Raw genomic sequence first — 26,943 nt, forward strand, 5'->3', positions numbered from 1 at the left:
TTCTCTGTTCTCCTTAGCCAGGCGGCTTTGACCTTCAGTAAAGGCCAGCAGATCTTTGTTATGCCTCTTGGAAATCACTGTTTTGTAACAGTTGTGTTTACAACTGAGATGGTTTCCAGACCTAGGGTAGCCAGCAGGATGATGCCAGCAGTGAGGCATTAAGTTCTCTAATAGGCTTATGCCCTGATAATCATATTAATGGCACTGTCTCATGCTTGATGCTGCAATTATGGGCCTCTCCTCTTGAATTTGATAATAATTACAAGGATGATTTTGCATTTCTCTTTAATGAGAGTTCCATTTCCCAAACAATATTATGACCCCAATAGAGAAGGCTGTTTGTGCCCCTTCAAATTACTGACCTTACACACCATCACAATGTCATACACAGGGTGGACTTTACTCACCTGGGAATTCTGAGTTCTTCTAGCATCAGGATGCTGTGGGAGATGGAGCAAATCCCCTGGGAATTATGACATTGGTTTCTGGCATCTGCATCTGATAATGGGGTTTTATGTTTTTCTGCTATTGCAAAATTAAAGTAATCTTTGGATAAAGGGTTTGCTTTAGGAGCCAGGTGATTTTTTTTTTAAGTTTTATCTATTTAAAACCAATTTTTTTAATCTTTATTTATTTTTGAGAGAGAGACAGAGACAGAGACAAAGTGCGAGTGGGGGAGGGACAGAGAGAGAGGGAGACACAGAATCTGAAGCAGGCTCCAGGCTTTTTTTAATTAAAAAAAATTTTTTTTAATGTTTGTTTATTTTTGAGACAGAGAGAGAGAGAGAGTGCACACAGGGGAAGGGCAGAGAGAGAGAGAGAGAGAGAGAGAGAGGGAGACACAGAATCCGAAGCAGGCTCCAGGCTCTGAGATGTCAGCCCAGAGCCTAATGCAGGGCTTGAACGCACAAACCGTGAGATCATGACCTGAGCCTATCCGGACGCTTAACTAATTGAGCCACTTAGGTGCCCCTAGTTTTATTTTATTTTTGAGAGAAAGAGCATGAGTGGGAGGGGGCAGAGAGAGAGAGGAACATAAGATCCGAAGCAGGCTCTGCACTGACAGCAGCAAGCCCGAGGCTCGAACCCATGAACCACGAGATCATGACCTGAGCTGAAGTCAGACGCTCAACTGACTGAGCCACCAGGCACCCCAGGAGCTAGGTGATTTTTTAACCTGTGACTTAACTGACCAACATTCAAGAGATTATCTCTAGTATCAGATGCTTGGCCTCCAAAAAGCTAGTTTTCGGACCTTCTTTTTCTCACTTGTAATTTCCAAGGGATTTAGACTGGAGTTCCAAGAATTCCAATGCCAAGATTCCACACTTTCCATCAATTATTAATATTTTAGCCATTGACAGAGGTAACTTTTGTTTTTATGGCCCTAACTGGGACTGATTAACAGACTAGCAAAACACAGCTGTCCTTCAGAAGCAAACCTAAGTCCATAGCGTGCACAAGATTTAGGGATTTCCGCTGCTGATGCTACCCGTGTGTGCTTGCCCCTGAAGCATGATGGGATCTTTTCTGGAACGGTGGTGAAGGGAGGGGGGAAGTACAGGGCTTGAGGCACCATGCAGGCCACGGGACTAGTTACTGAGGAAGAAGGCCTTCACTCTGAGCCATGTCCAAAGGGCTGCAGGGGTTGGCTCCAGCACAACCAAAGGGGTGGAAGCTAGCTCTGGGCTTGCAGGTCTTGGGCTCTAGGGTGGCGGCACCATGGGGTCTGTATCTGAGTGGTGGGTTGTAGGGTGCTCCGGGACAATGAAGCAGAGGCAGTAGGAGCAAAGGAGGCAGGTGGGGGAGCGGGTGCAGGGTTTTGATTCAGTGGACATGCAGGGACCCTAGCCTGGCCGGGTGCAGTGAGGCAAAGAGCAGCAAGAGGAGCATTCAGGATTGCTAGCTCAAGAGCCTGCAGTCCGGCGGGGCAAAAATTTGAGGTCTATGCTAGCACCAAAGACGGTACGAGAAACTTGCTGAAGATCAACCTCTGTTTCTTCACCAGGAAAATAGGTAACAAGGGAGATCAAAACATGTGAGGCCCAGGACAAAGCATGTAAGATTCACTGGATAGTGCAGGCTGCCCAACCACCTGAGGAGGAGCACAGGACACGGACTGAGAAGGTGCATGGCTATAGGGTGACAACACGTTGGACAGCAAGGGGCGCCAAGAGAGAAATCTGTGACCTAGAAACGTTTTGCAGACCCATGTCACATTGTCAGATTGGACAGTCTTTGCAGCCACAAAGGAATGGGCATTTGCAAATATTCTTCTTGGCTTAAGTGATCAGTCTGGGTGCCTTTCACCCCACCTTCTCCAGGAAGCCTCCCAGACTTTCCCAATTCTGGCTAATTGTTCCCTTTTCTGATCTCAGAGCTCTTACTGTCTGCACCTTACAATTTAGCACTTAATCAGACACAGCTGTGCATTCCTTTCTGATTGTTTTGGGTGTGTTTGTCCTGTCTCTGGGCAAGATTACTGCTTTCTCTAGAGTAGGACTCACAATCTTTTGGGGAGAGCTCCTGGGAGAGAGATGGATGTATGTGAGGGGGTTTTGATCAAGGGAAATCACTCACATTCCTACAGCGATTTACAGTTTAGAAAGTTTTTTTTTTTTGTAATTAATCTCTACACCCATGAGGCTCAAACTCATGACCCCAAGATCAAGAGTCACATGCTCTACCAACTGAGCCAGGCAGGTGCCCCTAGAAAGTGCTATTACTTAAGTTATCTTCTCTACTCCTTATAATTGTCCTGAGAGGGTGTGTTTTAGCATCTACAGACAATGAAACAGACAGAAGAGTTCAACAACCTGCCTGAGGAAGAGACAAGGTAAGTAGCAGAGGGGAGATAAGCCTGGGATTCCTGATTCATGGCCAGAGTCCCAGTGGAGAAGAAGGGGAAGGAGAATGGAGGCTTCCACATGCCTTCCTGATGGGAATCTTGGGGTGAAACAAGTGAGGGGGATGTGGCCCTGGTTTACAGACCTACTGGGTCAGGCTTTATAGAGACCACTCGTTTCTGTTTCCATTATCATTCTCTCATGGATCCTCTATCTGCCATCATGCCCAAATCCTCTGCTCTTCCTGGCACCTGACCTCCCACCTCTACTCACTCCCACACTCCAAATCTTTTTATACAGTCCTCTGGGATTGCAGACTTCAATAAGCAAACTGAGTTGAAGGTCGGTTCATCCATGTCTCCATCCACACATCCATTCTTAAGCTCTACTCAGAATGAAATCCCCTTTGCTTCCCCTGAAGTTCTAGTAGATGGAGCTGCTCACTCTTTCACCTGAGTGTCCCACCAGAGTGGTGTCAGTCCTCTCTGATGTCTCCTCCACCTCTTGCAAATGCTCTTGTTCCTTTGAGGAGACTGCTGCCTACCCATATTCCCTCTTCCTTTCTGGTTTTCCTATCTTCTGACCTCCCGGTCACTCCCTCTATCTCACTTTCTTGAGGCTTTAGCTCCTAGCTCCATGACCTTCACACTAGGACCTTGACTTCAGTTCCTGCCCACATCTTCCAGGTTGGCTTCACTGTTCACGCAGATGACCTATCCAGTACCTTGCCTCTCAATCCCTTGGCCTCATATTCTCCAGTGACTCTCACCTCTACTGTTGCCTATTTTATCATGATTTTGTCATGACCTTAAACCTCTCCACCTCCCAAAGCACTAACATCGGCATCCAGATTGTGAGACCCAACCTCCTCTTCTTCCAACATGACTAAACGTTGCCTCCTTTGACCCCTCCAGCCCATTGACTTCTGTCCTTTGTCTCTTGTCATTCATCATGTCAACCCCACTTTTGCCACTTCTCAATTCCTTGGCAAAAGGAATTTGCTCCTCTGCCCTAGTGATTTCCTCACCTGAGCCTGCACCTGAGCAGACAGCTGAGCTCTGCCAGAGCAAATCACATAGGAGGGCCCAAGGGTACCTTATAAGTTCACACCACCAACCTCAAGTGGGTTGCCATGTTGCCGTACCATATGGCCATTTCTCTGGTCATCTCAACCTTCCCACCTTCTGCAATGACTCTGTCACACCTTCTCCACTCTCTTCAGAATCTCTCAGCTATCCTTGCCTCACCCCCAGCCTCCTGTATGTTCCAGAGCAATAGAAAGTCATGGTGTGGAAAGATTCAATGTGCCACACCAAACCTGCTGGCTCCTGTTACAATAGTGGAGGTAGCCTCCTGCATGAGGTCAGCCTTTTCCATCCATACACTGGTTCCATCCTCTCCCATGGTCATAGGAACCTTTACTGTCCACTGTCCTTTCACTGCTATACCTCATCTTCCTCTTCTCTATAGGATCCTCCCCATCTGCATTTAAACACACTCAAGTTATTCTATCGTAAACCCATTGCTGACATAACAATCCTCAACATCTATTTCTCTCTGACTCTTTGACCCTTTCTGCTTGCATGAAGTAAGTGCCTTTCTTCATTTCTTCACCTCTCACTCACTCCTCAATCCACTCCAGTCTATCTCTTTGCGAGTCACTGCTCCATGAATGTCCCAATGATACCAAGGCCAGTCAATCCAGTGGATATTATTTAGTCCTCATATCCCTTGGTCTCTCAGTCATTTTGAGGGCTGCTGACTACTGCCTTCTTATAACATGTTCTTTCCCTGGGCTCTGGGACCCCACCTCCTCAAGCTCCTAGTTTTCTTCCTGCTTATCTGGCTGCTCTTCCACTTCATCTGCAGGATAGTTTGCCTTGGGCCAGCTGAAAAAAAATTTTTTTTTAATGTTTGTTTTTGAGAGAGCCTGTGCATGTGTGCAAGCGGGGGAGGGGCAGAGAGGGATGGGGGGACACAGCATCTGAAGCAGGCTCCAGGCTCTGAGCTGTCAACACAGCACCCAGTGTGGGGCTCAAACTCACAGTAAGATTATGACCTGAGCCAAAGTTGGATGCTTAACCAACTAAGACACCAAGGCCCCTCCCCCACCCCAGTCCAGCTTTTACCTAAGAGTTCCTCAGGGCTCAGTCCTAGGCATTCTTCTGGTCAAACTCTCTATTCTCTTAGGAGACCACCTCATTCTCCTGGCTTTATGACCACTTCTACACTTATTACTTTGGCTCCAGCCTCTCCTCAGAACATCAGATACTACAACCAACCACCTGCTCAACATCTCCACTTGGATGTCTCACAGGCACCTCAGACCCACCTTGATCAAATGTGAACGTTGGGAAGGTTTTCTCAATCCTTTTCCCTGAAGGCCCCCCAATTGAGAAAATAGCATCACTGGCCATCTGGTTGAAGAAGCAGAGAACTGGGTGTATTCTTTGAGTCCTCCCCAGTTAAGCAATAACCAAGTTTTGTTGGTATCTACTTCTCTCCATTTGCTTTACCACTTAAACAGCCCCTTTCATTTATATTTTGGCAACAGCCTCCTGTCTCTCAACCCCCTTTCTCCCTCTTCCCTATTCCTTCTTCACATTGTGGTCAGAGTGATCTTACTGAAAATGGTATTCTAGGCCCTACAAAATCAAGCCCCTGCCTACCTCTCCAACTTCTCCCTCATCCACATTCCCTTTGTAGTCTAAACCAGCCAGGAACTCTGCTCCATTCTCCTCTCTGCCTGCTCGCTCTTCAGAGCTCAACTCAAATGTCACCTCCTCTTGGACTCCCCAAATGGTCACACCACCTTGAGCTTCCTTGGCCCATATCACAATTGCAATTATATAATTGATAGCGCATGTGATTGTGTTTTTTAAAATGTTTATTCATTTATTTCGAGGGAGACAGAGCTCGTGAGTGGGGGAGAGGGACAGAGAAGGAGGCAGAGAATCCCAAGCAGGATCCACGCTGTCAGCGCAGAGCCTGATGTGGGTCTCGAACTCAGAAACTGTGAAATAGTGCCATGAGCTGAAATCAGGAGCTGGATGCTTAACCGACTAGGCCACCCAGGCACCCCAATAATGCACTTCATTGTTAAACTCTCTCTCCAGCTAGACTGTGAGCTCCGAGAGGGAAGTGTTTTACCACATTCACCACTCCAGTGCCCGGCACTGTGCACTGTGCCATGCACCTAGTAGGTGGTCAACACATATTTGTTAAATAAATAAATAATACATCTTTACCTATGGATGATGGACCCAGGACCCAACCCAAGTGTAAAGACTACCGCCAAGTGGGGTATGGAATTTAGCATTGAGTAATTCTCCCCAAGGAACAATGTTAACTGTTATAGATACACTCCCAACTGCATTAATTAATAGCAGGATGGAGAGAATGCCCTTATGTGCTTAGAAACAATATATCAATCTGATGGCACAGAAAAATCTTCAGATGTCAGTCTGGTCTTATCACAGTAGTTAATCAGAAAGGCAGCATAGAGATATCTTTATTTAAACCAAGGAACATGGACTCAGGATTAATTACTTTGATGCAGAATGAAAGACATAGGCTTTGTTTGTCTATTAATTTATACTTTATGTACTCTTAAAGAGTTTCTAATCTCTAAGGGCACCTGGGTGGCTCAGTCAGTTAATCGTCCGAATTCAGCTCAGGTCATGATCTCCCCACGTGTGAGTTCAAACCCCGTGTGGGGCTATGTGCTGACAGCTCAGAGCCTGGAGCCTGCTTCGGATTCTGTCTCCCTCTCTCTCTGCCCCTCCCTCAATCACACTCTGTCTCTCAAAAATGAATACATGTGAAAAAAATTTTTTTTAGGAATTTCTAATCCCTATATTTCTTTAAAAATGTTTTATTAGCTTTCTAAATTAAGAGAGTTAATACCACTGGAAAAATACAAAATTCAAAGTCAGTAAAGGTATAAAATTCATCTCCCTGCTTCCCACACTCCAATCCCACACTTGGGGTAACCGTGGTTAGCAGTCGGTGTGCATCCTTCTTGTTTTTCTATGAATATACAAAAATCCAACTTGTTTCTTGGACTTTTATGTCTCAGTCTTAAGAGAACCATGTGATCAACATAAAAGCAAAACGTTCTGAAGGCTGAAAATAAAAACTTTCCCAGATCTGGCTCTGAATTCCTGTTTCTAGAAGAGTGCACCCACGTGGCTCCGTGCATCCAGCAGCAAAGTGTTCTACTCTGAGCTTGGAGAAGAGTTAGGGTCCACAGTCAAGTGGGCTGAGCTCACAGGTCCCTGAATTCCTACATTTGCAATTCCTTCCCCTTCGGCTAATTCCACCTCAGAAAGCCTTCCGAAAAATGCAAATATTTGAGGGTGTCGTGTCCTTAATTGTTCAGTCTGGCTATGTAAAGGAGACCTTTTTCTTCCTGAAGAGATAAGGACCAAGAGAGGGAGGTGCTCTCAAGTGTGCCTGCCGCCAGGTTTGCCTCCCGGCGAGTACGCGCGGGGTGAGCTGGCTGCGCTGGGCCTTCCAGACCTGGGCAACCTCCCCACGCGGTCGCGCAGGGCTTACCTGGGGCTCCCCAAAGTTGTTTTCACAGCGGCTGGGACTCGCCTTAAAATGCAGTGCTCTGGCGAGCCAGCGGGGGCGCTGGGCTGGGAGGATGCGTCTATGGTTCCAGGTGTTTCGGCCAGTGTGTGTCTTCGGCCCCAAATCCTCACCCCGTAGCGGGGAGCCGAAGGTGTGAGCGTCAGAGTTCAGCCATTTAGGCAGTTCCCAGGCGTCCGCCCAGCCCCTCTGGGCCGCGGTGCGAGTTGGAGGCGCAGCGTCTGGACACCTTATTTCTGGCTTTCAAGACTCGCGTGGAACCTCGAGGAAATTCTCTGCAAGACACCGCAAGGAGAACTAAAACTTCCCCCTCACCAATTAGTGGGCGGCCTCATAAATCCGAAGATCGGGCGGCAATGCCAAGTAGGGCATCACTGTAGGCCTTGGGCTCTAGGGCGTCATTTGGGTATCCGAGAGGTGGCGGCGGGTAATGGCCACGTGGGCAGAGAGCAATGGTCAAGTCCCATTCTGGCCCTGGTTCCCCCTTATTCAGTGGAACCCCGGGTTTTGTGGGGGCGCACGCACCCAAACACCGGAACGGCGGCTGTGGTCCTGTATAGGCGCAGTTACAAACTGGTTCTGGCCATTTAAGGTCACTGGAGTGCTCCCCTGGCCATGTGCTTAGTCCCCCAACATCAGACGTACCACAAGAGGGGCAACCTGCAGTTGGAGGGATTTAGGCTAGACCGGGTTTGGGGATACGGTCAAACTGCCGTGTTTTTCCGAGGGAGTCTACTTCCTGGGGTCCCCTTCCCCCGGCTTAACCCTTTACTGCCCACGTGTAGACCTGGGGGTCCCAGATGGTCCCCGGAAGTGAGGAGAAGCACGAGACTGGGCGAATCTCGGGCGCCAACTCGCAGACAGATTGGCGCACGGCCTTCCCCAAACTTGGGGCGCGGGGCGGCGGGCCGGGCTGGGCGGTGACGTGAGGGGCGGTGCCGGGCCTGATTGGCGCGTGGGGCGGGGCGAAGGCGGGGCCGGACCGGGCGCCCAGAGGCGGTGGCGGCGCCTGGAGCCGGAGCCCGGAGTGAGAGGCGCGGTGGCAGTGGCGGCAACAAGTGCTGGAGACGAGCCGTGCCGGTGACTTCCCCGTCGCGGTGCAACGCATGGAGCGTGAGCGGCGGCGGTCGCCGGGCTGAGCCGCGCCGAGCGGCCGGGACGTGGATGTGGCCGGGATCTCCCGCCCCCGCCCCGCTGAGCAGGAGCTGCTCCCGGACAAGGTACGGCCGGGCGGGTGTGCCCCCCCACCCCCCGCCCTTCCCTTCCCCCACCACCTCCCCAAGCCCTCTCCGCTTCCTTTCCATCTCTGCTCCCGGCTCCCCACTGCTCCGCACTGACCCCTCTCCCTCCCAATCCAGATCCTCGCCGGTTCCGGCTTCGTGCCGGCGCCCCAGAGGAGGAAACCATTCCTGGGTGGCTCCCGCCGCATTTAGGCGTCCCCCGTTTCCTCCACCTTTCTTACCCTAGAGGAGGAGGATAACAAAACCAGCAGCAGCGTGTCTTTTGAGTCTCTTGCCCTATTCCACCCCCACCCCCACGGGGCTGGGGGACATTCCCCCCTCCTCGCTGCACCCCAACTTCCGGGGGAGCCCGCGCTGGGTGATGCAGGCATTGCGAAGCGGCATCTGGGGCCCGCGTCCTCACCTGGCTTCCACGGGCGGTTTGGATAGGGGGCTGTGCGTGATTTCGCTCTCGCAACCCTCACCCCACCCTCTCATTGCGCTGGTCTCGGGTGCCGCATGGGGAGATCAGGTGTTTTGTGAGCCAAATAGCCGCCAGCAGCCGCTCCCCGCCCCCATCTGCCAGCCGCTGCCACCTCCGGGTCCCCAAAGGCTGGTTTCTGTGAAACTTAGGGAGAACCTTTCGCTTTGACCTCTAAAAAAATGTTTCACGCCGCCCGCGTTGAATGATTAACCAGGCTACTTGCCTGAGACCTGGGGAGGGGGATGGGTGGGTGCTGCCGGGAGCGTGTAAGGCAGGCCCTTGCGAAACCTCTCGTTGGAAGGGTGGGAGTGGGGGCGCGGGGTGGGACCCCGCTGAGGCCGCGGGCGGGGGTCCTGGAGGCTGTCCCGGGACGGCAGGCGGACTCTTCTGGAGGCAATAAAACCAAGTCACCTTAATTTCCAGAGTACGGTATTTTGCGCTTAGGGCAGGGGAGCCCCAGAACCCATTATCTCCCCACACGTGTCACGGCGTGGAAGCCTACCTCTGAAAATACTACATTTTAAATCAGGGCGAGGAGGCTCCCTCTCCTGCTTAAAACGTAGAGATGGTATGTTTGTCTTTGCTTCTCTACCCTCATGGCCTCGTGAACCTTCCCAACTTCGTAGAAAGATAGTTTAGGACAATTATACCATATTCTCCTGCCCCTCCCTGTTGGAGCCTTGATGTAGATTTCAGATTGCTAAACCAGTTGGTGAATATGGGTGTCTACTTGTTATGACAAATTCTTCCGGTGTATTTTGCCTCCGGAGGTGGCCAACGGAGTCAGGATTGGGACTGGGAAGTAGGGGAGACCCGAGCCTAGCCCAGTCGAAGGGCTCTGGAGCCCAGCTGTCTGCTGGTCGCACCCATGCGGATCTGACAGCTGACCCCGGTGGGAGGACAGACAGGGTTGGGCGGTCACTTCTTCCTACTGCTCTAGTTCTCACTTCTCTTTCGTTTGAATAGAGGTTATTAAGCCTGGTGGAATTTGGGAGAGTGTTAGAGTCCCTGTGCTCTTAAATCAGATTAGATTTTAAGACGAGGGAAGTGCAGAACCCTATAGAACTCTCTACAAGTAAAGCTTTCTGCTCTGCGCAGCCTTTACCAATGCCTTTATCTTTGGATCTAATGTTTGAAATTACAATGTTGAAACTTTTCAGTTTGAAATGGTCTTTTCCCTTATGGCCGTATCCCAACAGCAGGGGCTCACTGCTCTTCATTTAGTTTTTGTGCAGAGGACATGTGTATGATGCAAGACCTAATTCTCCAGAACAGTTCAAGTTCCCACCCTCTCTGTTCACTGGTCTCCATACTGTTCAGTGACCTAGGGCAGGTTTGATCATCCCAGCCTTATTTTCCATAACTGGTTTTGGGGATGGTAACACCTGCTCCACCAGATTGTTTTTTTAGGACAGATAGGATAATGTTTACTGAAGTCCTGGCTCTGCATTATGGGAGTTGAGCACTTAATAAGTGGTGGTCATTGTGTAATCAATATAGAAGTTCCGCTAGGCATCAACTTCCCCTTTACCAGACACAGTAACTGGGAACCATTCAGATTTGTCTGACTGAAATCAGCCAAATTTGGCAGATGGAGATAAAGCTTTTAAAGTCCAGGGAATGAAGTAATCTTTTGATGAAAATAAACATATGCTTGTAAAAGTTATGATTTTTGGGGGGTTGCTGATGGATAGCTGAGTAATGGTTTATAGTTTTGAAGAGTTCCTTGTTTAAAAAAACACAATTTAGATTTTTCTGATTCTAAGATACTACAGTTTTGCTAAAGTAGGAAAATGGAACTGATAATTCATGGTTGATTTTTCACTATACAATTTGTCCAAATGTGTGCCTTTTTTTAGAGGTACATTGGGAAAAAAGGACTTATATTAGGAAATGAATAAGAATGTAAAAAAAATGGATCATTCTGCTTTACATGATGCATTGTTGGTATAAAGCCAAGATGTTGTGGATAGAAATGTGTGGGGCTTTTTCAGCTGATGCTGGAATAAGAGAAAAGATGAATCCATTGTTTCTTAGAGAAACTTTGAAAAGTTTTAATGTTTTCTGGTAATGTTTTTGTGTTTGTTTGTTTTGTTTTGTTTCTTTTTAAACAATAATTTAAGGATCCTGACCAGTGCTGTGAATGTGCTGAAGCATACTCTGTTCTTAACATACTGGGTCAGGGCTTTTAATTCTTTCTAACTTGCTTAATAGCTACAATATTAACTTTACTTAGTTTTTTTGACCGTTTGTTGAAAAGTTTGTTAAAGAGTTTAAAAATTAATAAATGCCAATGTATACTTTTATAAAGATTAAGATTCTTGCATCTGGGATAATATTCGGTTATATAATCTATGGCAACATGTCCACTCATGGTGTATAAGTTACCAGTCATGAAAAATTCTCCTAAAGGCCTTTTGGTCTTATATGCAAATGATCAGGGAGAAGTAAAATCATTTCAGTCAATTGCCTGGCAATTTTAGTGTATACAGAACGTTAAAATATGAATTAAACTGGGCTGTGGCAATTTGAAAGTTAGGTTTCCTGGCTGACACAATCGAAAGTACCCAGTAAGACCACAGCACATATACCCAACAGGTGTGTAAGATACAGCTGTCTCCTGCCCCCACCCCACTCCCCGCTCAGGTGGGATAACTTACTAGGTGCTTGCCAAAGATATCTCCAAATTGTAGGATGAATAAATTCCTCTCTCTGGAGAGGCAATTACTGTTTGAATAAGATGTATCTGTGTGTGGTATAAGACTTTGAGAGAATTGATGTAATGATTTCATCATCACCTAGCGGTGATGAGGCTTTGCTAGTCTGAACAGAACTTCAGTGGGAAGAACTTGTACTTACTTAATGGAGAATTTGTTATTAGGGCATATGTGGTACGGTAACTTTACTGCTGGAAAAAGTTAATTGTATGGACCAGTTTTCTGTGTGTTAGAACACTAAGCTGAGATTTTGCACTTACTATGTGTGGCCCCTACTGTGAGCTTTATGTTCTTTGCCCATCAGCTTTGGCCTGCCTGCCTTAATTTTTGTAACAGAATTCAAATTTCTTTTGAGAGTTAGCATTATTGATAAAGTTATAACATGTCTTGAAATATTTTGTGTAATTTTAGCTTTAGGTATTTCCATAGATAACTTGGTTACAAATTTTCTGTGCATCTGCGAACATTGTATTCTGATGTGGCTACAGAGGGGAAATTCCTAGTAGCCAGGAAATTGATACTTTCTACTTTTCATTCTGTGGCATTTAAAAGCAGGTTTATTGTTCCAGTGTCTTCACTCTGATGTGATTAGGATGTACATTGCTCACCAGAATATTAAAAAAAAAAAAAAAAAAAAAAGATTATCTGAGGAAATCAATTCTAGAGTGTGGCCGGGTCTGTCAGTGGCTCTGTGGTGGTTTAGTGGTTAAGAGTATGAACTTAGAGTCAGATGAGGATTTTTAAAAATTGTTTTAACTTGAGAGATAGCATACAGTAAAGTGTAAAGTGCCCTAATACTATGTACAGTTCCTGAATGTGTGTCCACCACCTCGCTCAAGAAGTAAACATTTTCAGTGCCCCAAAAGGTGCCTGTGCCCCTTTCTAGTCTGTATCCACCCGCTAGAGGGAACCGTTATTCTAACTTTCATATCATCTTAGATGTGACTCCTTTCATAGAGATTGATTTTGCCTGTTCTTGAACTTAATATAAGTGGAATTACAGAGTCATACAGTGTCGAGTCTTTTGTGAAACAGACCTGGTTTTGAGTTGCATTTCTGCCACTGTGTGACTGTGATTCCTGTAACTAAGTTACTTAACCTCTCTGTGTGTTTCTTCATTTGTGAAAGGGGGAAGATAAAGCTCTCAGATTTACTAAGAAGATTCATGTGATCATACACTTACAGTATCTAGCACTGTGTTTGACATACACTTTCTTTGTCGCCCTTTTATTTCTTTCAAGGGATGATAACTAAAGCAACTATATCTTTCTTGTTTTAATATGCCGTTTCATTATAAAAGTTATGTTGATCTTTTACTGGAAGTTAGAAGCCAAGTCTTTGTTGATTTAATATTTTGTTGATGTAGCTTTCAGCTTAAATAAGACATATTATGTCTTAGTAATTGATCTCCTATTATTTTTAATTGACATTTCCTCTGTAAGTCATGAAATGACAGTCATTGAAATGTAGAGCTGATCAGTCACTTGCAATCACCTGCGTGGAATGAGCTGTGGTGCAAGGAAGACAGTTTACACTTGATTAGTCTATGGAAGAGTTTAGATAAGAGGCAATAGTAAGTGGCCGGGATATCCAGAACAATGTTTACTGCTTTATATTTTGTGAAATAATTGTTTCAGAAGTGAAAGCACAGGACCAGTTGTTATGCTCAGATGATCGCATACTCAGACAAACCATTCAAAACATTTTCAGCTTCTATAATCTTCCTGGTAAGTGGCATTATATATTCAGTGGTCTCCTTTTCTCAGTGTTTTGGTGGGCTTTTTGGATACTTTCTATTTTTGGAGACATACTTTAAATGTAACTTGGGTGGTGCTCTGGCATTCTTTCTAAAAGACTTTTTCCTTATGATGTTTATTTAGGGAGAAAAATCAAGGTCAGGTAAAGGCAAATAAAATTAATGCCACCATCTCTTAACACTGTAACGACTGTTAACTTGGTTTGGATCCTTCTAGGTTCTTTTCTTGTATCTGTACACTTCTGGACGGGGCTTATGAAAAACACATTGCTGATACTTTAGGCAAATTTAAAACAGATTGTGTGGCCTGCCTAGACCTGACTGAGAGGGCAGGAGGCTTTGAAGGCTTGAGTTCAAATCCATACCCAGCCTGGCCCCTACTTGTGGCCATACCATTGTCAGGTGTGCTAGGCATGCAGTCCCCCAACACTCCCATCAGGTCCCCTGTCCTCCACATTACAGCAGCTGAGAGCGAAAATCTGTCCTTGGGACCCCCTCCCCCTAAGACCTCAAGATGATGTGTAATCAGATGAGCATTTTATTCACTTGATCAGCATGCATTAACTGAGCACTTAGTGTGTGCCTAGCACTGTGCTTGGCCCCATGTGTATTCCTAGATGGTCCAGGCACAGTTCTTGCCCTCAAGTTAGCCGTCTGTGACACCTCTAACCTGGAACCCATGAAAGAATGCTCTTGTAGAGGTGCAAGCAATGTGCAGTTTTGGAGGTAGCCAAGAAAGGCTTCCTGAGGAAGTGGTATTTGAACTTAGCCTTCACCGATGAGTTAATAACTTTTCAGAGGGCAGAGAAAGGAGAGCAAAGGTATTTCAGGCCTGTGGTAGTGTGTCAGGGAAACAGCAGGTGATTTCATGGGTTTAGAGGTCCGGGTGTTTAGGAAAGGGTAATAGGACACGGTGCAAGCTCAGTGACCATGCAAAGAAGTGGCACTTGATAGCTAATGGAGGTCATGGGAGCCATGGAAAGTTCTTGTGGAGAGGATGTGGTGACATCTCAGGGTCAAGCTTGCATGTAGGAAGATGAGATGGATGCAAGGCAGGTGTGATTATGGGCCTGGGTCATTTTACAGCCTCCTGATGGGGAACCTTTTTTCCAGTTGCCCTACAACAGTGTATTCTCTGAAAGAAGGTGGAGGAATCTTTACAATTGAAATTACTTTATATGCTTCTTGACACAGTAGCTCCTACTGCCCCTCAGAATAAAGCCAAAGTTCTTCTGTTACCTACCAGGCTGTTGGTTCAGTTTACTGCAGTGACACTGGCCTCTGTGCTATCCTGCCTCTGGCATTTGCACTGGCTGTTCTCTCTTTCTGGAATTATCATGCCCCACTCCTGCTACCTTCTCGCTGAGAAGAGAGGTTTTGTCTGACTGTCCTTATCCTTATCTGTACTGTCCTTTATATTTGTGTAAGTTCCTATCAACCTTATGGTAATTGACCACGTAACTTTATTCTTGGCTGTCTGTTCATTAGTTAATTTTTTAAAAATGTTTTTATTTATTTTTGAGAGAGAGAGCATAAGCAGAGGAGGGGCGGAGATAGAGGGACAGAGAATCCGAAGTGGGCTCTGCACTGATGGCAGTGAGCCCGATGTGGGGCTTGAACTCATGACCTGAGCCAAAGTCGGACGCTCAACCAGCTGAGCCATTTGGGCACCCCATTATTTGTCTGTTTTAAATACTACTCAGTTAAAATACGTGCTTGCTACTTGTTGAATTCGGTCACTTCATCAGTCTTTCTGGGGGAAATCTGAGGGCCCAAACCAGGCCAGGGATAGTACAGGATTAAAGTGTGAATATGTGATATATTTGAAAGAGACTGAGAGATAAAACCAGTATAGGGAAGTGTGAAGGGGGTGAGCTACAGATATAGGTACATGGGGGAGCTTTTTAACATTTAGGACATTGGAGGCTCTAGTGGTGTCTCAGAGGGTCCAGGGGACAGGAGCGAGGGAAGACCCAGCAATATAGGCTTAAGCCCAGAACTGTGGAGAGCACCAGTTTTGGGGCATGGGGCCAGGAGCAAAGCTGCCAAGATGCAAGAGAACCAGGAAGAGAATCCAGGTTGGGTGGTCTTGAATTTGAGGTTGGGGGGAAGGGGAAGCAAGGGTGGTGGTCAGCAGTGTTAGGTGCTCTGGGAAGCCAGGAGAGGCTGAGGACTGAAGATTCTAGAGGATGAAGGGAATTGAAAAGGTCCGGGCATATAAAAGGGCATGACCAGGAGCAGAACCTTTTCAGAATATTGGCAGAGAAGGGAAGGAGAAGCTTGCACCTGGAGCCACTGGGAGGGAGAGTTGGAAGGTGAAGGAGAAAGTGGAGATCCACCATTGATACACGGGACCCCAGGGGAGCAGCAAGGGCTGTCACAGGGGATGGTAATCTTAGGAGGGCTGGGGAGTGACTTACTGTCAGGGGGAGAGTGGTCCTTGTGGAGAACTTGAAGTAGATTTTGGTCCCAGGGCTGACTTCAGGGGAAAACAAAAACCAAAAAACCACACCCCCCCCCCCACACCTTTGTAACCATGGCAACCCAACTTAGCTTCTGTTTCCTCCCCCACCCGTGCAAAATAGGAAAAAACCTGCACAGCCAATCTTACATGTTGATTGTTAAAATCCAATGCCATCATGAATATGAAAGTGTTAACACTCCAGTAAGGTTATCTCTATGCACCATAAACTTGATAAGGCTTTTAATTTGTGCTTCAGAATTCTGTTGGTGTTTATTTTCTTTGAAAAGCACTTAACATCCGAGAGCTTCTCTGAACTACTGCTTTTGAGTCCTGATCAGAGAGTAACACAATAGTGGTTTTAAAACAAACAAACAAACAAAGAAACAAAACAACCTTCAAGTCTGGCTCTAGATTGTTTGTTGGGAGGCCTAGTGACGTTTTTAGAATCAAATATATTTGTTTTAGCACTGAAAGGGTCAAATTGGGTTTGTTACAAATACCATCTTTTCTAAATATTTAACATTTGGAACTAAAGAAATGTATTTTGCATTTATTATTTTATGGCTGAATTTGACGCTTATGTATAAGGAACTTATGTAGCATTTATTCTTTATAGTAAATGAGATGTAGCTATTTTATTTTTCTTCCCATCACCACATAAGGAATTATTTTCTTCAAATGAACTTAAAATATCACTCATGAATACTTCTATTTTTAACTGTTTCTCTTTTGAATTTTTTTCCTTAAGGTTCTTTATAAAAAAAAAAAAGCTCTTTATAATGGAGATTTTCAAACTAGTACAGATACAGAGAGTGATATAATGAAGCCTCAGGTGGCTGTCACTGGTTTCAGCATGACATTTCTTTTTTCGTCCCTGCCCCACGCATGAGTGGGAGGCTGTGTGGGCAGCACCCAGAGCGGGAGGGCAAGGCCTGTGACACCTCCAGCTCCTCAGTTGGACAAGTAGAAACCATGAGAGTGTTTCGACCCCCATGTCGAAACATGGGGCTCCCCCATGTTTTGCCCCATGCGGAGCGAGAAGTGGGCAGAGGGTAGACGTGCATTGCTGTGGTCCTGATATTTCCAAGTAGATGACAGCCTGTGACATGTGAAGGTGACATTCACAGATATACTTAAAATTAGATGATTTAAACCGCTTGGTCAAAGAGGCCCAGTTTCTAAGCTGTTCTGTCCTGTGCTCTTATATTGAGCAAACATGTTCTCTTTTATTTTGGCAACATAAATTTTTCCTGGCAGGTGGCCAAAGAAAGAAGTGTTACCATTTCGTCTCTTTAAATATGTGGACCTGAGTTTTGGTTGAACAGCCCCCCTTTTAATAGAACATTTGGATAAAAGGCCAAAATACCAGTTTTGATGATAGGTATTTTAAATCCGTATGACTTATTTTGATATCTGAAAAAGCAACTTAGAAACAATCCTCAGGCTCCTTTTAGTAACTTTCTTGAGATTTAACATTAGAGGAAAGGAGAAGAGGCAGGAAAGGGAAAGGAAGCTAGGGGAAGGGAACTGCGGGGGGGTGTATTTTGCTTGTTTGGTACCCTGTTCTGAAGTTGCCACCCTAGGGTCACTTGTCACTAGAAAGGTTGTCTACTGGGATGAGGATGGTCCCTGACTCTGGAGAAGAGGTGGCATCCCAGGGGAGCCTGGTTTAATTGGACATTCCGTGTGTGTGTGAGGAGCAGCACCTGGCATTCACTCTGTGTGGTCGGTTTGCTTTCACCTCACAGCTATAGCACATGTGTGGTGGGCGCCTTGGTCCTGCCTCCCTCAGGGTTGAGGAGAGTGGGGTCTTGGCTCCCCTGACCATTTGGGCTGGGAAACACTACTGGGGTTGAGGAGTGGGCTCTAGGTAACTAGTTCCTGGTACTCTTTTTCTTTTTTTTAATTTTTAAAAAATTTACATCCAAGTTAGTTAGCATATAGTGTAACAACGATTTCAGGAATAGATTCCTTAATGCCCCTTACCCATTTAGCCCATCCCCCCTCCCACAACCCCTCCAGTAACCCTCTGTTTTCTATATTTAAGAGCCTCTTATGTTTTGTCCCCCTCCCTGTTTTTATATTATTTTTGTTTCCCTTCCCTTATGTTCATCTGTTTTTCTCTTAAAGTCCTCATATGAGTGAAGTCATATGATATTTGTCTTTGACTGACTGATTTCGCTTAGCATAATACCCTCCAGTTCCATCCACGTGGTTGCAAATGGCAAGATTTCATTCTTTTGATTGCCGAGTAATACTCCTTTGTGTATATATATATATACCACATCTTCTTTATCCATTCATCCATCGATGGACATTTGGGCTCTTTCCATACTTTGGCTATTGTTGATCGTGCTGCTATAAACATTGGGGTGCATGTACCCCTTTGAAACAGCACACCTGTGTCCCTCGGATAAATACCTAGTAGTGCAACTGCTGGGTTGTAGGGTAGTTCTCTTTTTAGTTTTTTGAGGAACCTCCATACTGTTTTCCAGAGTAGCTGCATCAGCTTGCATTCCCACCTGGTACTCTTTTTGAGAGCCTCCAGTTTTGGGGGGGATCCCGAGTGCCAGGAGGTAAGATTAAATACAGTGTGCACTGAGGGAATAGAGGATGTCCTCATGGAGGAGGTGGTGGAATTTGAACCACGGCCTTCAAGGATGAGGGTAGGATTGAGAAACAGAAGAATGAACATTTCAGGCTGGGGGAAGCTAGCATGAGCAAAGGTGTGGGTAGGAAGGACAGGAGTTGTTCAGTTGTTGCACAAGGGTGCAGGTGCCCAGGAGTTCTCTGGGAGGGGACTTTGAGGGTGACATGCTTCGATCCAGGATGGTCTTTGTGAGAGTGCTTAATGTCGATGGGGATGCCTACCTCCCTCTACCCTGCCCATGCCAGCCACACAGTGCCATGCTTGTCTTCAAGTTTAGCGGCAACTGGGATGAACTTATGGGCTGGGAACCCATCTGGGTTCCCAGTTTCTGCCACTCTCCCTCCGTTTACTCACCATCTTGGGAACCTCAGGCCAGTTTTTGGAAGCGATTGACTTATCTGTAAAGTGAGGATACCTCGGTGACCGTTTCACAGGACTGAGTATCCAGTTGGGCCCTTGGCATGCTTCCTGGTACGTGGACAGTGAATGGGTAAGGGCTGGTATGCAGTTGTCAGTTTGTCGTTAAAAGGAGCGTCTGGTACTTCCAGCCCATTCCTTCCTTTCTTGTCTCCCCTCTCCCCTCCAAGATACTAGATCTGTTGATTTTTTCTATTTTAATACACTGTCATTTAAATCTCTGCCCATGCCAATTCTGTACAACTTTCTGTGGTTTTTATGCATGTTTTTAGAGTTCTGGAGGCACAGTAACTCATGCCCCTTGGTGTCACCTTCACTGTAATGAAGGGCAGATTTTCTTTACGAAAACGTGGCACTGGAAACCCTCATCCTAGCAGCCAAGAAATCGAGACTTCCCAAGGCAACTTTTCAGTTACTTAAAACAAACACAATGCATGTCATTGGCGTTAATTTAAATATTAAAGTTACAAAAGAAGTCTAATATGATATACACAGTCTCAGTTTGCAGCACGTTCAAATAACGTTTTCTTGTCTTGGGGAGGTTATCTATTTATTTTGGAAGGAAGACAGATGTAAACTTTTATGTTGCAGGAAATTGATGGACATGCTCTGAAATTCTGCATTTTGTGGGGACAAGAATTGCCAAATATAATTTAATAAAATTGGGAAGGGCAGTGGTTGATCTGAAAGTTTGTCGAGATTGTTGGGAGTGACGTAGGTCAGTCTCTATGCCACAGTGGATTTGGCTGTCCCGGTGCTTGACATTAAAGTGATTGTTTTAAAATAAAAAATTCCTACTTCTGTTTGTGGTCACTTATCACAACCCATGGAATTAAGTGGTGGGCAATGATGTAATTTTGAAAGTTAATTTTAAAACTTTGAGGAGAGTCAACTTTTAATTTTGTTAAGTTAGTCTTTAAGTGAAAATTTCATGTATTTTACTATGTAAAATGCCAGTAATCTCTTCTCCAATACTTACATGAAAATATCCTTTCTTATTGATTTCATCAGCTTTTCGTTTTAAGTGTCTGTAGACACGAGGAGTCCACATAGCAGGCACCAAATTACCTCCTCCCCTCCCCATCTCTGTTCATCAAAATTGCCAAGCCATGGCCGATGGCCTAGTTACTTCCAGAAGCATTTATATAAGGTCAGTTTGATAACTTCGTTTATATAATGGGATTCTGTTTCTAGTCTAATACTGTAATTTATGCCTGTGCATTTTTATTAATTTGTAATTGTCTTTCAACCCTTGGGCCTATGTTTGTTTATAGATTTATTTAATCATATTAGACTGTTTCCTGAGATGTTTTTAGGTGATGTACTGCTTCTGATGAGTGAGGGGTAAGGCATTGAGGAGGAAAGCACTGGACTTGGAAAAGGCTTAGGACCCTTAGGAAGAGGACTGACCTGGACTGACAGATAGCTGGGGGGCCAGGTAGGGTGCTCTGGGGGTGAGGGTGGGGGTGTTGGAGATGTAGGGCCTGTGTGTGAAAATTATTCAACCATGACTTGTTTAGAGTGATGTTGATTCTTGATCATAAGGACCAAAAAAATAAAAAATTATAGTTAGTCCTTGTTTCTTTACTGCACCTCCCCTTTTATGTCCTTCTTTTCCTCAGATTCATTGACAAAATAGCAATATATTGTCTGAGTGGCAGACACGAGAGATACAGAAATTAATATGGCCCAGCCCTTGTCCTTGAGGCTCCCACATCCTGTGGGTGTGTCAGACTTGTTAGCAAGGAGGTGTGGGGAAGTCAGATAAATATGTGTGTTAGGGGTTCCAGCAGCAAAGGGGAAATACCACAAACATACCCAACGGGAGGAGATCAGGGATGGTACCACTCCGGGCAGTGCTGGGGCAATTGGCCTTTTGGCCTTTTTGTTTTTTATGTTGAAGTCCTAGCACTGAAGCTGTAGACTATGAGAAAAAGACTTTGTCCCTGACAGTAATTCTCACTGCTGGACTCACTGCCCTGATTGTTCCTGTGGGGATGTGTCAGACAAGATGTCCTTTTGATGCCTTCATTTCCTCTTCTGTAAATGAGTTGATTGGAGTAGATAAGCTATAAGGCCCTGGAAAGGAAAGTCTTAACAGCTTCTTTCTGATAATGAAATTGGTATATGATCTCTGTGTGGAATGTGTGTGCTTGTGAAGGAGAAACCCAGTGAAAGGCTGAGTGGTACAGTTTTGTGGTCAGCGTTTGCTCTTTGATCATCTCTTCTGGTGAGGGCTGGTGTCCTTTCCTCTCAGAGCTGGGGGAGTGGAGTTCTGGGCCAGATTAGTTCTGTGCACTAACCTGTAGCAGGATGGAGGGCCGTGCTGGGATCCCTCGCTTCAGGCCGTGGTGCTAGAGGGGAAGGGAAGAAAAAGGTCACATTTTCTCTGTGTAAACAGCTCTCACAAAAGAGTTTGCCTGGAGAGTATGTGATTAGACCAGTTTCAGCCCCTGCCAGTCTCTCATTCTATAGCGTGGGTAAATTCCTCACACACATCTGCAGGGACCTCACCCCTATCAAGGAAGGTGCTTACACTACCAGACCAGGACCTTTGGCATCTCAAACCAGTGAACGGTTCCCAACAGGCGATTTTGTCTACAATGCTGCTTTCTCATGCTGATTAAGATTTTCATTCCTAAGTTATTTTTTTTAAGTCCAAGCTTATCTAGGGATTCTTGACATCTTGAGCATCAGTGTTGTGTGGTAGAAAGAATAAGAGCTTAGTCTTAGGGTCAGGCTCCAGGGTCCAAATGTTGGCTCCACTAGGATTAGCTCCATGACCTCAGACTAATTGCTTCACATTTTTGAGCTTGTAGAAGATTAAATGAGAGGAGAATCACTGACATAGGAAAAGGAGAAAGGGCATGAGGAGTAGGAAAACCAGGACGGAAGCATATTAAAGTGTAAATTAAAACAAGGAGATGTCCATTTTTTGTAAAGACTAAAAAGGACAGCGTCCACGATCAGTGGACCACATCAGTGTGGATGGCTCCATGCTCTTAAGTGTCCAGTGAAGATAAACCAGTTCTGACCTTTCTTTTTGGTGGGGGAGATGGATGGGGTGGGGAGGAGAACAATTTGATTGGTTTCTAAATTAGCCACCTGGGTGGCTCAGTCAGTTAAGGGTCCGGCTCTTGGTTTCAGCTCAGGTCATGATCTCATGGTTTGTGAGTTTGAGCCCCACATCCTGGGTTCTGTGCTAACAGTGCAGAGCCTGCTTGGGATTGATCCTCTGTCTCCCTCTCTCTCTGTCCCTCCTCTGCTCTAAATAAATAAATAAGCAAACTTAAAAAAAAAAATTGTGTTCTCTCTGTAGTTTTTCCAAAGGAAATCCTAAGACAAAAAACTTGCATTTATGAGGTTGTTCATCAGGGTTTTTTTCGATTATGTGGAAAATCATGAACAACTCCTTGGTAGTGATTGATAAGCCAGAACAAATAGCCATGTTCCCACAAAACTGTATGAGAGATCCACCGATAGAAGACAGACTACTCAGATTGTGCTCTTTCCCGTGAACTCAACCTGCTTTACAGAAATTAATTTGCCGTGAATGCAAAAGTCAACTGTATTTGTCATCAGTGTGCACATCCAACTCGAGTTCTTCATTTTTCCTTTTTTCATATTCCTGTGATTTTGCCAGTTTTCTTTTCTTCTTTTTTTGTAAATAGCGGGGCTGTGAAAGAAAACACATTCCTACAGTCTCTCCAGCAACAGCACTTGTTAAGTTAGGCATAGGCATGAGTCATCCTCTTCCAGCAGAGAGGCCCTGGGCCCACCAGCACCTACTTCCTCTTCCCAGTGTGGCCTCAGAGCCCACAGACTGGCCCCACTCATTTCCTGCCTTGGCCTCTGCTATCAGCTAATGGACTGTCATGTATTTGTTGCCTATCTACCAGTTCACTGTACAGGGCCCATGTTTTATAACAAACCTTTGCTCCCAACTTCAGACTCCAATAAAAGTACTGTAGTTAGAGATGAATTTGGGTTGGTGATCTAGGGATCTAGAACTTGTGCCAGTTTTTGTTTGTTGCCTGATATGTGAAAATGGATCAGGGCCTTTAAATATTTTTCCTTTGCCTTGTATAAATTGAGGCTCTGAAGAGGGTGTTGCAGAAGAGTAGGATTCTCCTTCCTGGATCCCAGTGTCTAGAACCAGACTATCCTACAGAACCTGCTGGTTTTCTTGCACTCCTAGGTACCTACAGGGCATGGCTTTTTCCATCTCTGGCAACAGTGGTAGGAAGGGGAGCCTGGGCCCACCCCAGGCCACTGCTTCCCTGGCCCCTGTCATTAGCCCCATGTAGATTCATACTGGAGCCCCATGGTCATGACTGGCCTAGTGAACCTAGACCACATGACATGGTCTAGTGAACTGGCCACCCAGTCTTTGTCCCAGGCTGCAGCCAGGAGCTGCTCCTGTCTAAGCCATTCATTGACATGCTAACCTGCCACGGAAGGGGGTCTCCCTACTTCCTTGTCCCAGCAACATCCTGGACTCCCTGTGTGTGGTGACCCCCTCTCCACCCTCGTTCTCTCTGAATGCCCACCAGCAGTCTCAAAGGTTTGTTTTCTCTCATCCTCCTGATGGGGACACCATGTGTTCCAGGCTTTGTGCCTGCACCCCAGAGGGTTGTCCCTGCTCTCCTGGTGACTAAACCATCTCTGGCCTGGGAACCTGGGAACTTTTCCGCCATCCATACCTTCTCAAATAAGCTCTGAAGCTGTCTTCCACGTTTGTCCTTTTCCTGGTACTTTTCATTTGCCAGAGACTACTCTGTGGAGTTCTGTTCCGTCCTGTAGTTACTCACTTACTATATTCTTAAACTTGTGCTTAAATTATTGTGTGGTCTCTGCCTCCTGGTTGGACCCAGACTGAAACATATCCCATGTAACCCAACGAAGCAGAAGGATGAGTCAGAGAAGTCTCGGCGGCCCATTGAGAGCATGCCAGATAACACTGTTTGTGCAAGGATCCTGCAGCTGCCAGTGGAAGTACTTACCAAGCCATAGCCACGTCCAGCTCTTAACAAGGGCTTTCAAGACACGTGAAGCTCCACAGGAAGTGACTACCTGCACTTCAGTGTTTCTTTTCTAAAATGATTTCCTGCCTTAGGGAAGTGGGTGCCCTCAAATTGTAAGTCTGTACTAAGGGCCTGCCTTCCTTTAGGGTTCACCCTGTGCCTCACCGTCATGGCCTTGATGGTGGTAACAGTTCTTCCCCCACTTGCCCGCTCCCCACCAGGAAGGGGATGTGGAGGCTCCTCTGTTTTGGGATAGGACAGAGGAAGGGTCTGCTGCAGGAGGAGGGATGGAGCCCTCACCTGGAAGCACTACTGAGTCCTGTGCATGTGCATTCCCATGCACAGGATGTGCCCGAAGCACACCCACGAGTATGTTGCCTTTGGTGGGTCTGGGGCTGACTGTGGGAGATGGGGGGCTGGGCTATAGTGTCCACCCCTGTTTACTTCTTCAGATCTTATCCTGAGCTCTCAGGTTTAATATGGGCTCACTACTTCTGAAATTCATCTCTCTCAATTCTAGATTCTAGATTCTTTAAATTTTTTTCTGTTGTACTTCAGTGTTTTAAAAAGAGAGACAGATTTATATAAATACGTGTGTGTCATTTACCAGCATGCTCATACATGATTTCCCAGTGTCCTCTCTTTGGAGGAGAGGTATATGTGTTTAATGCAGTTTCTACTCAGTGAACTTGGCCAGATCACCAAAATATCTGTCCATTCAGCAAATGCGGAATGACTTTTAGGTGCCACATGCTGGGGGTAATGGTGGCAGAGTGTGATCATGCAATATGCCCAGGTGTAGGCCAACATGATCAGGAGAGGATGCCCTAACTCTTGGGAGGTGGGTGCTTCAGCCAGGAGGTGACACTTGAGCTAATTTGGAAGGCGTAGAAGCTCTCCAGCAAGGCCTAGCAAAAGGAAGGCACTCTGCAGATGGCAGAGAGAAGCTGAGATTTTCTGGAAGAGAAGTGTGTTTGCTGTGTTTGGATGTTAAAGCGTGGATGGTGTTGGGGTGGGGGCTGTTGGCTGGAGATGGTTTGAAGGGAAGCACAAATAGTTATGAAGTGCCCTGGCTGGGACCAGAAGGGTATGTGAGTTGGAAAACTGGAGGACTGAGGCTGGTGTTTAGGTTGGGACATATCACTGGGTAGGTCATCTTGTAGAAAAGGGGGAGAGGCCCTGAAGCCCTGAGCTCCAGCTCTGGGAATGGAGAAGAGAGGAGTTTTTTATTTTATTTTATTTTATTGAAGTTTATTTATTTGGAGAGAGACAGGGAGAGAGAGAGAGAGAGAGAGAGAGAGAGAGAGAGAGAGAGAGAATCCCAAGGAGGCTCCGCACTGTCAGCGTGGAGCCTAATACAGGGCTTGAGCCCATGAACCGGAGCTGAAATCAAGAGGCGGATGCGTAACCGACTGAGCCACACAAGTGCCCCAAGGAATTTTAGAAGACAACACAGTTAAGGTTACCCTTTGAGGGAGCAGCAGCCTGTTGGTGGTGGTCTGACCACACCAGGGGAAGAACATAAGCAGGGAATGTGTGTTTGTACAGGGGGCTGAAGACTGGGTACTTGAGAAAGAGGGCATATTTGGGAGCATGGTGAGAAATAAGGTGGTAGGCTATCACAGTGGCTGGTGGCAGAGCCTGAGCAGAATAGAGGAGAGGTGATGGCAGAGGTACAAGTCACATTATGGAGGTGGGTCCACAGGACTCTGCTCCTTGGTTGGATGTGCAGAGCAGGAAGGGGCAGCAGTTTGAGGTAATACACCCAGGTGCCTGTGAAGTTGATCCATTTTAAATAGGGGGCCTGAGAAGAGGGACCCCACAAAGCTTGTTAGAAGCTAATATCTGCAGTTAACTGAGTCAACTTGTGATCCTCAGTCAACCTGTGATCCTCCTTTTGGAGGTGATGTTTAAGGCAGTGCATAGACAAGTTCCTAGAGAGAGCAAATTTATGAAAGGGGCAATGCAATGTGCTTAGTGTTGGAGGAATTAGAATCCTTGAAGGAGAACTATGGAATGCCCATTGAGTGATAGACAACTGGTGTGGTAGGTAATTTCATCCCCATTTTACAAATGAGGAGACATAGAGGTCAAGTAACTGCCCAAGGTCACACAGCTAGTAGGTAGCATAATCAGAATTTAACTCTGGGCTGTTTGACTGCAGATGCCAGGCTGACCTTCAAAAGTGAAAATGGATCTGGGACATTTCTGCCCTCAAACATCTACCAGCCTTGTTTTATAACTACATAATCTTTTACACTGAACATCTAAAACTGTTGTCAGTTTTACAAAAAGCAGGGACAAGATGGCCTCTGGAGGGTTAATTCCCTGCCATCATTTGCGCATTTTCTTCTTCCTCCTTTTCTGAAAGTTCTGTACATGTTTATTTGAAGAATGAACTTAGTGATTAATTTTATCTTAAATGACAAATGCCACTTGAGGAAATCAGCCATACCAGGCTTTGGGGAACTGTAATCACTTGGGGACCAGAACATGTCCTGCCAGACACTTTCATGTATAATGTTGCCTGTGGGGATGTGTAGGTGAGCACATTCATCATATGTTCTTTTCCCTTTTCATATCAAACATGAAGTACTAATATTAATGACTGTGAACCAAATTTCCTTGAATTTAGCCAGTAGTTTGTTCTGTGACTTAGAGATTAGAAAGCAAAGTCAAAGACACATGTTCTCTCTCTGTGCCAGCCTCTAGGTTATGGGGGAAGTCCTGGGCTTCCCTGCCCCAGCCCTGGCAAGAACCCAGGTCAGGCTT

General features: G+C 46.0%; 1 protein-coding gene and 1 long non-coding RNA gene across 7 annotated transcripts in view; one reads left to right on the plus strand and one right to left on the minus strand.

Moving 5' to 3' along the window:
• Nucleotides 1–6,705: 6,705 nt before the first annotated feature.
• On the minus strand, nucleotides 6,706–10,141 carry LOC128311204 (uncharacterized). 2 transcript variants are annotated; one of them, XR_008289343.1, is made up of 3 exons: nucleotides 9,084–9,302; nucleotides 7,965–8,099; nucleotides 6,706–7,714 (listed from the first exon to the last, which is right to left on the minus strand). It is a non-coding gene; the product is annotated as an uncharacterized LOC128311204 (long non-coding RNA). The 2 variants fall into 2 exon arrangements; XR_008289342.1 differs by having other exon boundaries at nucleotides 6,706–8,099; nucleotides 9,084–10,141.
• Nucleotides 8,528–26,943, plus strand: part of B3GNT2 (UDP-GlcNAc:betaGal beta-1,3-N-acetylglucosaminyltransferase 2) — a 191,221-nt gene continuing 172,805 nt past the window's right edge. For 3 of the 5 annotated variants that reach the window (XR_008289341.1, XM_053200651.1, XM_027072381.2), the window contains exon 1: nucleotides 8,528–8,659. The gene's annotated coding sequence lies outside the window, so the exon portion shown is untranslated. Of the gene's footprint in view, nucleotides 8,660–13,497; nucleotides 13,588–20,158; nucleotides 20,298–26,943 lie in introns of all 5 variants that reach the window. The other 2 variants (XM_053200650.1, XM_027072380.2) reach the window with 2 other exon arrangements.

This window comes from Acinonyx jubatus, chromosome A3, assembly GCF_027475565.1.
Source record: "Acinonyx jubatus isolate Ajub_Pintada_27869175 chromosome A3, VMU_Ajub_asm_v1.0, whole genome shotgun sequence".
Classification (NCBI taxonomy): Eukaryota; Metazoa; Chordata; class Mammalia; order Carnivora; family Felidae; genus Acinonyx; species Acinonyx jubatus.